Here is a 13,602-nt window from a genome sequence, read left to right as displayed (position 1 = left end):
GCGGGGAGTACCCTTAAGTCTCACCATTCACTACAACTCACTAAGCCAGTTCCAAAGTTATACAAAAATCTGCCCAAGAACGCAAAGTTTTGAAAATAAAAGTATCAATGTTTGACAGCACATTAACAGAAACTTTACATCAACATTGGCTAAAACATACAAGTACGATGTTGGTTAACATGATTAGACTAAGATGAGGGTGAGGGATGGCTAATGAGATGGGGAAGTGATAATGTAGATAGAGAGGGATGGGTGGAGGTGCAAGGTAAGTTAATGTGGGTAAGGATGTGCAGGAGTAGGGTAGGGAAAGCAGAGTGGTGGGGATGTGATGAGGGGCACAGCAGGATGAGGTTGAGTGTAGCTTTGCAGTAACCTTTCATAGTCTACTGAGATCATTGAAAGGTTTGCACCACTGCAGCCTGGGCCTCCTGATGACATCCCTTCTTGTGCCCTCCTGTGCAATATGCAACCAGGCTGCGTTGGTCTCCTAGGGAGTGTTTTCCGCCTATTGGAAGGGAAGTGAACCTCCCTGCTTGCTGTGACTCCCTCCATAAGCATATGGTGGGAGTCATGGGAGAGCCTGGTTGCAGCCGTGCACCCCTGTGCAGTGCATGTTAGTGTTTGCACATCTCAATGCTATAGAACACTGACAGCACAAATGTCAAAGTAAATTTGCGGATGGTTCCTTTAAGGAAACCGGCTAATGACATGAATGACATCATCAGACCCATTTCCTTCAATTGGTCGGGAAACTCACTGTGCAGGCTTACCAAGCCCAATCAATAGAAAGTCATGTCGGCAGCCGGGATGGAGCCAGCAACAAGGCCACGACTCGTCACCGACGTCGCCCGCCACGGGTCCACCAAGGTAGGGAAAATCACGGCCTTGAACACATAATCTAGGTTAACTCTTCAATGTAGTAATGAGCGTGCTACATTGTGTTTGATGCAGTGTAACATTAAGCCGAGGCCCCATCTTCCCTATCACGTGGGCTTTAAAGATCCTGTAGCACTATTCAAAGATGGGGAGTCCTGGCCAATATTTATACCTAAATCAACATTACAAAAACAGGTTATCTGGTTATTATCTCAATACAGTTTGAGGGAGCTTGCTGTGCACTAATTGGCTGCCGCATTTCCTACCTTACAGCAGTGAATACAATTCAAAAGTACTTAATTGACTGTAAGGTGCTTTGGGTTGTCCTGAGACACTTTGCAAATGCTCATTATTTCTTACCAGACTAATTGGCACTTTGTGAAACGTGTTTAAATAACATCTTACCTGCACTAATACAAATTGGGAATTGTTAATACTGACCACTTTTCTGATTTTAAGAACCAATTGCTCCAGCTCACCCAATAAATTCTGAGCAGGTAAATGTTCTGGAATGACTGGCAGAGAAGAGCAGGTAGGTATTACTTGAGACTGGGAAGACCAGATAGTTAACTTGGTGAGTTTTTACTACACGGCTGCAGAGACTGACACTGAGGCTTTTTGAAGAATGTGTCCCATTAGTTTTAAAGCAAGTTGCCTCAATTCCATTAGTGTTTGGCTGGTTATCCTACACTTGTTATTGTCGAGATACAGTTTCCTGCTCCTGTTCAGATTGCAACAAAATCGTAGAATAGTTACAGCACAGGAGGAGGCCATCGAGCCCGTGCCGGCTCTCTGCAAGAGCACTTCAGCTAGTCCCACTCCCCTCCCTTTCTCCATATCCCTGCAAAAATGAATCTTAAAGTACTTCTCCAATTCCCTTTTGAAACCCACGATTGAGTCTGCCTCCACCACTCTTTCAGGCAGTACCTTCCAGATCCGAACCACTTGCTGCATAAAAAGTTTTTCCTCATGTCGCTTTTGGATCTTCTGCCAATCACCTTAAATTTGTGTCCACTGGTTTTCAACTCTTCCACCAATGGGAGGAGTTTCTCTCTATCTACTCTGTCTAGACCCCTCATGATTTTGAACACCTCTATCAAATCTCCTCTCAATCTTTTCTGCTCTATGGCGAACAATCCCAGCTTCTCTAGCCTATCCACGTAATTGAAGTTCCTCATCCTTCGAATCATGCCTCAATTTATGAAACCCAGTCTCCCGTATGCTTTTTTTATCCGCTTTCTCAACCTGCCCTGCCACCTGCAACCAGCAACATAAACCCCCAGGTCTTTCTGTTCATGCTTTAGGATTGTACCATTTAGTTTATATTGCCTCTCCCCGTTCTTCCTACCAAAATGGAGGAACTATTTTGCAGAGAATGGCGAACGTTACACCCTTGTTCAAAAAAGGGTGTAAGGCTAAACCTATCAACTGCAGGCCAGTCAGTTTAACCTCGGTAGTGGGGAACTTTTGGAAACGATAATGCTTTGTTTGAACATGTGGTGTTGGAAATTCCCTTAGGCCTGTTTTTAGACTGGAATAGAGTGCCCTGAACCCCAACAAAGAAATCTGACGCCAACCCGAAATTGGGCAGTGGGCATTAACAATATTTGGGTGAGCTGATGGCGCCTGTTGTACCTCCACAGGCAGCTCGGCTATTTTGAACAGATCAATGTTGGGCCGCTTGCCTCACCGACAGCAGCACCGAAGGTAAGTCCCATAATAATCATACGCGGTCCCTCGAACGAGGATGACTTGCTTCCACATGAGTTCACAGATGTTTCAATGAAGGACCCGATATTCCAGTCCTGAACTCCAGTTGAAAGGGTGGAAGATGCCTGTGCGTGAACTTTTTAACGTGTGGTGACCGTTGCACAACAGCCACCACAAGGGCTTGACAGAGCAAGGTCTTGGTCCAGTGGCAAGGGCTAACCAGGACGACTGGAGACCTGCTCTGCTGCACGGACCTAGTGCACACACTTATCACCGTGTGGGCTGGACCGTGCTGTCCCTGGGCCCTCAGCTCTGCTGGGCCCCGTACCCTCATTTGCCGAACCTTCACCACGATCTCTCACCGCACCTCTGCCACAAAACACTAGCCGCACCTCCACCACACTCTCTCGCCTGGAGCGGCGGGCCCTGGAGCATCGTGGCCCCCCCCCGATCTGCGAGAGAACACCTCTGCAAGTCGAGAAGTAAGTATTATGTATGTAACTATGTAATACTTGCCACCAGAGGGCGCGACTGTTAGAGTCCTAATGGTCACCTGCAGGGCCAGTGTAAAATGTTGGTTGCCATGTTGTTTATGCACCTTGGAGTTGCAATAAAGAAGACTAAGGTCACACTAAGTTTAGCTCACAGTACTCAGCCTCGTGGAGTTCTTGTATACCTAACAATTGGCAATGAGTAACAGAATATGAGCCTTCACACAACCATGGCTGCCGTTGGAATATTAGAGAGATTCATAGAGGGTGATGTTAGGAAGCCTTCGTCGAGCGTCTCGACCAGTACTTCGTGGCCAACGAGCTGGAAGGAGACACTAACGCGGTCAAGCGCAGGGCGGTTCTCCTCACCGTCTGTGGGCCTAAAATATACGGCCTCATCAAGAATCTGCTCGCACCGACAAAACCAACGGAGAAGGAATATACAGAGTTGTGCAGGCTGGTTCGGGGCCACCTCAAGCCGAAGGAGAGTATCCTCATGGCCAGGTATCGTTTTTACACGCACCATCGCTCCAGGGGCCAGGATGTGGCGGATTATGTCGCTGACCTGAGACACCTCACGGGACCTTGCGATTTTGGAGCTGCGTTGGGGAAAGTGCTGTGGAACCTTTTCGTGCTTGGCATCAGCCACGAGGTCATTCTTCGAAAGCTGCTGGCTGCCAAACCCAAGACCTGAGCAGGGCCATGGCAATCGCCCAGGCCACGGACGATAACACCAAACAGATATCTTCTCAACATCGAAGCTCGCTGGCAAGTACTGTGCATAAAATGACATCGCTAGCAGGCCAAACTGCACATGACAGGGCCTATACGTCTGCGGCTGCAAGACCTGTGATGACTCAGAGTCCGCCATTGGGGGTGAATGTGAATCCATTAGAACCGTGTTGGTGCTGCGGGGGTAATCATCGGGCCCAGCAATGTCGATTCAAGCACTGGCTGCGCAACAATGGGGCACCTGCAGCGAATGTGCAGACATGCTGCGACACACTACGTGACAGAGGATGATCGATCTGGCGCGGATCACGCAGCACAGGCAACTCAACCCGAGGAAGAAGTGTATGGGGTACATAACTTCATCACCAAGAGCCCTTCTATAATGTTGAAAGTCAAATTAAATGGAGTTCCGGTGGTCCATGGAGTTGGATACGGGTGCGAGTCAGTCAATAATAAGCCAGAAGGCTTTCGAGAAACTGTGGTGCAACAAGGCACAAAGGCCCAAACTGAGCCCGATTAATGCAAAGCTGCGTAGCTACACCAAAGAGCTCATACCAGTCACTGGAAGTCCGGCAGTGAAGGTATCGAATGATGGAGCTGTGCATGACCTATCATTGTGGATAGTTCCAGGCAATGGCCCAACGCTGTTCAGCAAAAGCTGGCTAGAAAACATTAGATGGAATTGGAATTACATCAAAGCACTATCTTCAGTGGATGACGCCTCGTGTGCTCAAGTGCTGAGCAAGTTTCCCTCGCTATTCGAACCAGGCAGCGGCCTGGTAGAGTGGACAAGGAAGAACCAGTTGATGTGGTGTATTTGGACTTTCAGAGGCTTTCGACAAGGTCCCACACAAGAGATTAATGTGCAAAGTTAAAGCACATGGGATTGGGGGTAGTGTGCTGACATGGATTGAGAACTGGTTGTCAGACAGGAAGCAAAGAATAGGAGTAAATGGGTACATTTCAGAATGGCAGGCAGTGACTAGTCGGGTACCGCAAGGTTCTGTGCTGGGGTCCCAGCTGTTTACATTGTACATTAATGATTTAGACGAGGGGATTAAATGTAGTATCTCCAAATTTGAGGATGACACTAAGTTGAGTGGCAGTGTGAGCTGCGAGGAGGATGCTATGAGGCTGCAGAGCGACTTGGATAGGTTAGGTGAGTGGGCAAATGCATGGCAGATGAAGTATAATGTGGATAAATGTGAGGTTATCCACTTTGGTGGTAAAAACAGAGAAACAGACTATTATCTGAATGGTGACAGATTAGAAAAAGGGGAGGTGCAATGAGACCTGGGTGTCATGGTACATCAGTCATTGAAGGTTGGCATGCAGGTACAGCAGGCGGTTAAGAAAGCAAATGGCATGTTGGCCTTCATAGCGAGGGGATTTGAGTACAGGGACAGGGAGGTGTTACTACAGTTGTACAGGGCCTTGGTGAGGCCACACCTGGAGTATTGTGTACAGTTTTGGTCTCCTAACTTGAGGAAGGACATTCTTGCTATTGAGGGAGTGCAGCGAAGGTTCACCAGACTGATTCCCGGGATGGCAGGATTGACATATCAAGAAAGACTGGATCAATTGGGCTTGTATTCACTGGAGTTCAGAAGAATGAGAGGGGATCTCATAAAAACGTTTAAAATTCTGACGGGTTTAGACAGGTTAGATGCAGGAAGAATGTTCCCAATGTTGGGGAAGTCCAGAACCAGGGGTCACAGTCTAAGGATAAGGGGTAAGCCATTTAGGACTGAGATGAGCAGAAACATCTTCACCCAGAGAGTGGTGAACCTGTGGAATTCTCTACCACAGAAAGTTGTTGAGGCCAATTCACTAAATATATTCAAAAAGGAGTTAGATGTAGTCCTTACTACTTGAGGGATCAAGGGGTATGGCGAGAAAGCAGGAATGGGGTACTGAAGTTGCATGTTCAGCCATGAACTCATTGAATGGCGGTGCAGGCTCGAAGGGCCGAATGGCCTACTCCTGCACCTATTTTCTATATTTCTATATTTCTATAACTTCACAGGCACCAAGGTACAGATCCATCTCATCATCATCAGAGGCAGTCCCTCAGAATCGAGGAGGATTTCCACTCCCAAAGTGTGTTCTTTGATGGATGAATAGTCCGATACGAGAGCCACAGACCCTGTTACGGGTGGGACAGACATTCGTCGAGGGAAGGGGTCAGTGGGGCTGGTTTGCCGCGCGTTCCTTCCGCTGCCTGCACTTGGTCTCTTCATACTCTTTGCTTTGAGACTCGAAGAGCCCAACGCCCTCCCGGATGGACTTTCTCCACCTCGGGCAGTCTGCAGCCAGGGTCGCCCAGGTGTCAGTGGTGATGTCGCACTTTACCAGGGAGGCTTTGAGGGTCTCCTTATAACGTTTCCGCTGTCCTCCTTTGGCTCGTTTACCATGAAGGAGCTCCGCATAAAGCATTTGCTTCGGGAGTTTCGTATCTGGCATGTGTACTATGTGGCCTGCCCAGCGAAGCTGATCAAGTGTGGTCAGTGCTTCAGTACTGGGGATGTTAGCCTGGTCGAGGACACTGATGTTGGTGCGCCTGTCCTCCCAGGGGATTTGCAGGATCTTGCGGAGACATCGATGGTGATATATCTCCAGCGAATTCAGGTGCCTTCTATACATCGTCTATGCCTCAGATCCATACATGAGGGCGGGTATTACTACAGCCCTGTAGACCATGAGCTTGGTGGTAGATTTGAGGGCCTGGTCTTCAAACACTCTTTTCCTCAGATGGCCAAAGGCTGCGCTGGCGCACTGGAGGCGATGTTGAATCTCCGCATCAATGTCTGCCTTTGTTGATAAGAGGCTCCCAGGATATGGGAAATGGTCCACGTTGTTCAGGGCCGCGCCGTGAATCTTGATGATTGGAGGGCAGTGCTGTGCAGCGGTGGCAGGCTGGTGGAGGATCTTTGTCTTTCGGATGTTAAGAGTAAGGTCCATGCTTTCATATGCCTCAGTGAATACATTGACTATATCCTGGAGTTCAGCCTCTGAATGTGCACAGACGCAGACATCATCCGCATACTGCAGCTCATTGATAGAGGTTTGGAGTGATCTTGGACCTTGCCTGGAGGCGGCGTAGGTTAAACAACTTCCCACTGGTTCTTTAGTTTAGTCCCACTCCAGTGGGGAGCTTGTTGATGTGAGGTGGAGCATGGCGGCGAGGAAGATTGAGAAGAGGGTTGGAGCAATAAAGCAGCCTTGTTTGACCCCGGTCCAGATGTGGAATGGGTCTGTAATGGATCCATTGGTAAGGATCACGGCCTGCATGTCATCGTGAAGCAGGCGAAGGATGTTGACAAACATTTGGGGGCATCCGAAACGGAGGAGGACACTCCATAGACCCTCACGGTTGACAGTGTCAAAGGCCTTTGTAAGATCAAAAAAGGCCATGTATAAGGGCTGGCGCTGCTCCCTGCATTTTTTCTGCAACTGTCACGCTGCAAAGATCATGTCTGTTGTGCCCCGTAGGGGACGAAATCTGCATTGTGATTCGGGGAGGAGCTCCTCGGCCACAGGGAGAAGACGATTGAGGAGAACTCGAGCGACAACTTTCCCAGTGGCTGATCGCAGGGAGATTCCCCTGTAGTTGCTGCAGTCGGACTTGTCCCCTTTTTAAAAAATGGTCACAATCACTGCATCTCTCAGATCTCCCGGCATGCTCTCCCCGCTCCAGATGAGAGAGATGAAGTCATGTATCCGCGCCAACAGCGCCTCTCTGCCATATTTTAGCGCCTCAGCAGCGATTCCATCAGCACCCGTAGCCTTGTTATTCTTAAGCTGTTTTATGGCTTTGCCTACCTCGTGCAACATTGGAGTTTCACCGAGTTGGTGGCGGGTTGCATGCTGCAGGATGGAGCTGAGAACACTCGAGTCAAAGGTAGAGTCTCAATTGAGGAGATCTTCAAAGTGCTCCTTCCATCGGGCCCTGACAACCTCGGTGTCCTTGATGAGTGTTTCCCCGTCCTTGGCCAGGAGTGGGGTGGGGCCTTGGGAGTTTGGACCATAGGTGGCCTTGACTGCAGCGAAGAATCCTCGCATATCATGGCTGTCGGCCAGTTGTTGTATCTCCTGTGCTTTCTACATCCACCACCTGTTCTTTAGGTCCCGGGTTTTTTGTTGGACCTGAGCCTTGAGCCGTCTGAGCGGCAACTTCACAGACGCCAAGGTACAGATCCATCTAGGCCCCGATGCACAGCCCGTACATCACAAGACTCGGGTGGTTCTGTACATGATGAGGGAGAGAGTCGAGATCGAACTGGACAGACTCCAACATGAAGGAATCATATCGCCAGTCGAGTTCAACGAGTGGGCCAGTCCAATTGTTCCGGTGTTGAAAAGTGATGGCACGGTCAGAATCTGTGGAGATTATAAGGTAATGATTAACCGATTCTCCTTACAGGATCAGCAGCCACTGCCCAAGGCGGATGACCTGTTCACAACGTTAGCGGGGGCGCGGAAGTCGTTCACCAGGTTGGACCTAACCTCTGCCATCATGACACAGGTGCTGGCTGAATCTTTGAAAAGACTGACGTGCATCAACACACACAAAGGGCTGTTTATATACCACAGGTGCCCTTTTGGGATTCGCTCGGCTGCAGCCATTTTCCAGAGAAACATGGAGAATTTGCTAAAATCTGATCCACGCACCTTTGTGTTTCAAGACGACATCCTGATCACCGGTTGTGACACTATCGAACACCTACTCAATCTGGAAGAGGTTCTAAGTTGCTTAGACAGAGTGGGACTCAGGCTGAAACGCTCCAAGTGTGTTTTCCTGCTGCCAGAAGTCGAATTTTTGGGGAGAAAGATTGCAGCAGATAGCATCAGGCCCATGGACTCAAAGACAGAGGCCATCAAGAATGCACCCAGACCACAGAATGTGACAGAGCTGCGTTCATTCCTGGGATTCCTCAACTATTTCGATAACTTTCTACCCGGGTTGAGCATGTTGTTGGAGCCTTTGCACATGTTGCTACATAAGGGTGATGACTGGGTTTAGGGCAAATCTCAAGACACAGCCTTTGAGAAGGCCAGGAACCTGCAATGTTCAAATAAGTTACTTGTACACTATGACCCATGTAAACATTTAGTGCTAGCTTGTGACACCTCATCGTACAGGATCGGCTGTGTGTTACAGCAAGCCAATGTGTCGGGCAACCTCCAACTGGTTGCATAAGTGTCTTGAAGTCTGTCTAAGACTGAGCGAGCCTATAGCATGGCCGAGAAAGCGACGTTAGCATGTGTATATGGGGTTAAGAAAATGCACCAATACCTATTTGGACTTCGGTTTGAGCTTGAAACTGATCACAAGCCGCTCATTTTGCTGTTTTCAGAGAGCAAAGTTATAAATACCAATGCTTCGTCCCGCATCCAAAGATGGGCACTAACATTATCCGCCAATGACTATGTTATCTACCACAGACCAGGCACTGAAAACTGTGCCGATGCTCTCAGCTGACTACCATTACCCACCACTCGGGTTGAAATGGAGCAGCCCGCAGACTTGCTTCTGGTCATGGATGCTTTTGAGAGTGAGGGGTCACCCGTCACGGCTCGCCAGATCAGGACCTGGACCAGCCAGGATCCTGTGCTATCATTAGTAAAGAGCTGCGTCCTAAATGGGAACTGTTCAGCAGTTCCTAGGGAAATGCAAGATGAAATTAAGTCGTTTCACCAATGCAAAGATGAAATGTCCATCCAGTCTGATTGTCTCTTACGGGGTAATCGCGTGGTTTTGCCAAAAAAAGGCAGGGAAACGTTTATATGCGACCTACACAGTACCCACCCAGGCATTGTCATGATGAAGGCAATTGCCAGGTCGCATGTTTGGTGGCCCGGCATTGACTCAGACTTGGAGTCATGCGAGCATCAGCACAACACTTGCTCGCAACTGAGCAATGCACCAAGAGAGGCTCCACTGAGTCTGTGGTCATGGCCCTTCAAAACATAGTCCAGGATCCACGTAGATTTTGCCGGCTCCTTTCTAGGAAAGATGTTTTTAGTAGTAGAGGATGCTTACTCCAAATGGATTGAATGCATAATCATGTCATCCAGCTTGTCCACAGCCACCACTGAAAGCCTCCGAGCCATGTTCGCCACCCATGGCTTGCCCGACGTTCTTGTCAGCGACAATGGACCGTGTTTCACCAGCTCTTGGAATTCAACGAGTTTATGACCCACAATGGCATCAAGCATGTCAGGTCTGCTCCTTTAAGCCCGCATCTAATGGTCAAGCGGAGTGGGCAGTCCAAACAATCAAGTAGAGCATGAAATGCATGACGGACGGCTCGCTGCAGACCCGCTTGTCTCGCATTCTGCTCAGTTACCGGATGCAACCCCACTTGCTTACCGGGGTTCCCCTGGCAGAATTGTTAATGAAGAGAGCCCTCAAAACCAGGCTCTCCCTTGTCCACCCAGATCTTAATGATCATGTGGAAACCCGGCGACACCTGCAGCACATGTATCACGATCGCGCTGCTATTTCACATGACATTGATGTTAACGACCCTGTGTTTGTCCTGAATTACAGTCATGATCCCAAGAGGGTTGCTGGCACTGTTTTGGCCAAGGAAGGAAATTGGTTGTTTATAATCAAACTATTAAATGGCCAAATATGCAGAAAGCATTTACATCAGACCAAATTGCGATTTATTGACAACCAGGAACGACTTGAAACATAGAAACATAGAAACATAGAAAGTAGGTACAGAAGTACGCCATTCGGCCCTTTGAGTCTGCACCACCATTCAATAAGATCATGGCTGATCATTCACCTCAGTACCCCTTTCCTGCTTTCTCTCCATACCCCTTGATCCCTTTAGCCATAAGGGCCATATCAAACTCGCTCTTGAATATATCCAATTAACTGGTATCAACAACTCCCTGCGGTAGGGAAGTCCACAGGTTAACAACTCTCTGAGTGAAGAAGTTTCTCCTCATCTCAGTCCTAAATGGCCCACCCCTTATCCTTAGATTATGTCTCCTGGTTCTGGAATTCCCCAACATTGGGAACATTCTTCCTGCATCTAACCTGTCCGGTCCCGTCAGAATTTTATATGTTTCGATGAGATTCCCTCTCATCCTTCTAAACTCCAGTGAATAAAGGCCCAGTCGATCCAGTCTCTCCTCATATGTCAGTCCTGCCATCCTGGGAATCAGTCGGGTGAACCTTTGCTGTACTCCCTCAATAGCAAGAACATCCTTCCTCAGATTAGGAGACCAAAACTGAACACAATATTCCAGGTGAGGCCTCACTATGGCCCTGTATAACTGCAGTAAGAACTCCCTGCTCCTATACTCAAATCCCCTAGCGATGTAGGCTAACACACATTTGCCTTCTTCACCGCCTGCTGAACCTGCATGCCAACTTTCAATGACTGATGTACCATGACACCCAGGTCTCGCTGCACTTCCCTTTTTCCTAATCTGCTGCCATTGAGATAATATTCTACCTTCATGTTTTTGCCACCAAAGTGAATAACCTCACATTTATCCACATTATACTGAATCTGCCATGCGTTTGCCCACTCATCTAACCTATCCAAGTCAACTTTTAGCATCCTCCTCACAGCTCACACTGCCACCCAGCTTAGTGTCATCTGCAAACTTGGCGATATTACACTCAATTCCCTCATCCAAATCATTAATGTTTTTTGTATAGAAACATAGAAACATAGAAAATAGGTGCAGGAGCAGGCCATTCAGCCCTTCTAGCCTGCACCGCCATTCAATGAGTTCATGGCTGAACATGAAACTTCAGTACCCCCTTCCTGCTTTCTAGCCATACCCCTTGATCCCCCGAGTAGTAAGGACTTCATCTAACTCCCTTTTGAATATATTTAGTGAATTGGCCTCAACTACTTTCTGTGGTAGAGAATTCCACAGGTTCACCACTCTCTGGGTGAAGAAGTTTCTCCTCATCTCGGTCCTAAATGGCTTACCCCTTATCCTTAGACTGTGACCCCTGGTTCTGGACTTCCCCAACATTGGGAACATTCTTCCTGCATCTAACCTGTCTAAACCCGTCAGAATTTTAAACGTTTCTATAGAAACATAGAAAATATGCTGGGGTCCCAGCAATGAGTTCTGCGGTACCACACTAGTCACTGCCTGCCATTCTGAAAAGGACCCGTTTATCCCGACTCTCTGCTTCCTGTCTGCCAACTAGTTCTCTATCCAAGTCAGTACATTACCCCCAATACCATGTGCTTTGATTTTGCACACCAATCTCTTGTGTGGGACTTGTCAAAAGCCTTTTGAAAGTCCAAATACACCACATCCACTGGTTCTCCCTTGTCCACTCTACCAGTTACATCCTCAAAAAATTCCACAAGATTTGTCAAGCAGGATTTCCCTTTCATAAATCCATGCTGACTTGGGCCGATCCCATCGCTGCTTTCCAAATGTGCGGCTAGTTCATCTTTAATAATTGATTCCAACATTTTCCCCACTACTGATGTCAGGCTAACCGGTCTATAATTACTCATTTTCTCTCTCCCTCCTTTCTTAAAATGGTGGTGTTACATTAGCTACCCTCCAGTCCATAGGAACCGATCCAGAGTCGATAGACTGTTGGAAAATGATCACCAATGCATCCACTATTTCTAGGGCTACTTCCTTTAGTATTCTGGGATGCAGACTATCAGGCCCCAGGGATTTATTGGCCTTCAATCCCATCAATTTCCCTAACACCATTTCCCGCCTAATAAGGATTTCCTTCAGTTCCTCCTTCTCACTGGACCCTCGGTCCCCTAGTATTTCCGGAAGGTTATTTGTATCTTCCTTCGTGAAGACAGAACCAAAATACTTGTTTAACTGGTCTGCCATTTCTTTGTTCCCCATTATAAATTCACCTGAATCTGACTGCAAGGGACCTACGTTTGTTTTCACTAATCTTTTTCTTTTCACATATCTATACAAGCTTTTGCAGTCGTTTTTTATGTTCCCAGCAAGCTTCCTCTCATACTCTATTTTCCCCCTCCTAATTAAACCCTTTGTCCTCCTCTGCTGTATTACAAAATTCTCCCAGTCCTTAGGTTTGCTGCTTTTTCTGGCCAATTTATGTGCCTCTTCCTTGGATTTAACACTATCCTTAATTTCCCTTGTTAGCCACGGTTGAGCCACCTTCACCATTTTATTTTTACTCCAGACAGGGATGTACAATTGTTGAAGTTCATCCATGTGATCTTTAAATGTTTGCCATTGCATATTCACCGTCAACGCTTTAAGTACCACTCGCCAGTCTATTCTAGCCAATTCATGTCTCATACCATCGAAGTTACCTTTCCTTAATTTCAGGACCCTAGTCTCTGAATTAACTGTGTCACTCTCCATCTTAATAAAGAATTCTACCATATTATGGTCACTCTTCCCCAAGGGGCCTCACACAACAAGATTGCTAATTAGTCCTTTCTCATTACACATCACCCAGTCTAGGATGGCCAGCCCTCTAGTTGGTTCCTCGACATATTGGTCAAGAAAACCATCCCTGATACACTCCAGGAAATCCTCCTCCATCGCATTGCTACCAGTTTGGTTCGCCCAATCAATATGTAGATTAAAGCTGCCCATGATAACTGCTGTACCTTGTTTGATGCTGCCCTACTGTTTGATGGTCTGTACACAACGCCCACTAGCATTTTCTGTCCTTTGGTATTCCGTAGCTCCACCCAAACCGATTCCACATCATCCAAGCTAATGTCCTTCCTTACTATTGCATTAATTTCTTCTTTAACCAGCAACGCCACCCTACCTCTTTTTCCTTTCTGTC

This window comes from Pristiophorus japonicus, chromosome 3 (assembly GCF_044704955.1).
Source record: "Pristiophorus japonicus isolate sPriJap1 chromosome 3, sPriJap1.hap1, whole genome shotgun sequence".
In the NCBI taxonomy this organism is placed as follows: Eukaryota; Metazoa; Chordata; class Chondrichthyes; family Pristiophoridae; genus Pristiophorus; species Pristiophorus japonicus.
This window is presented reverse-complemented; position numbering follows the sequence as displayed.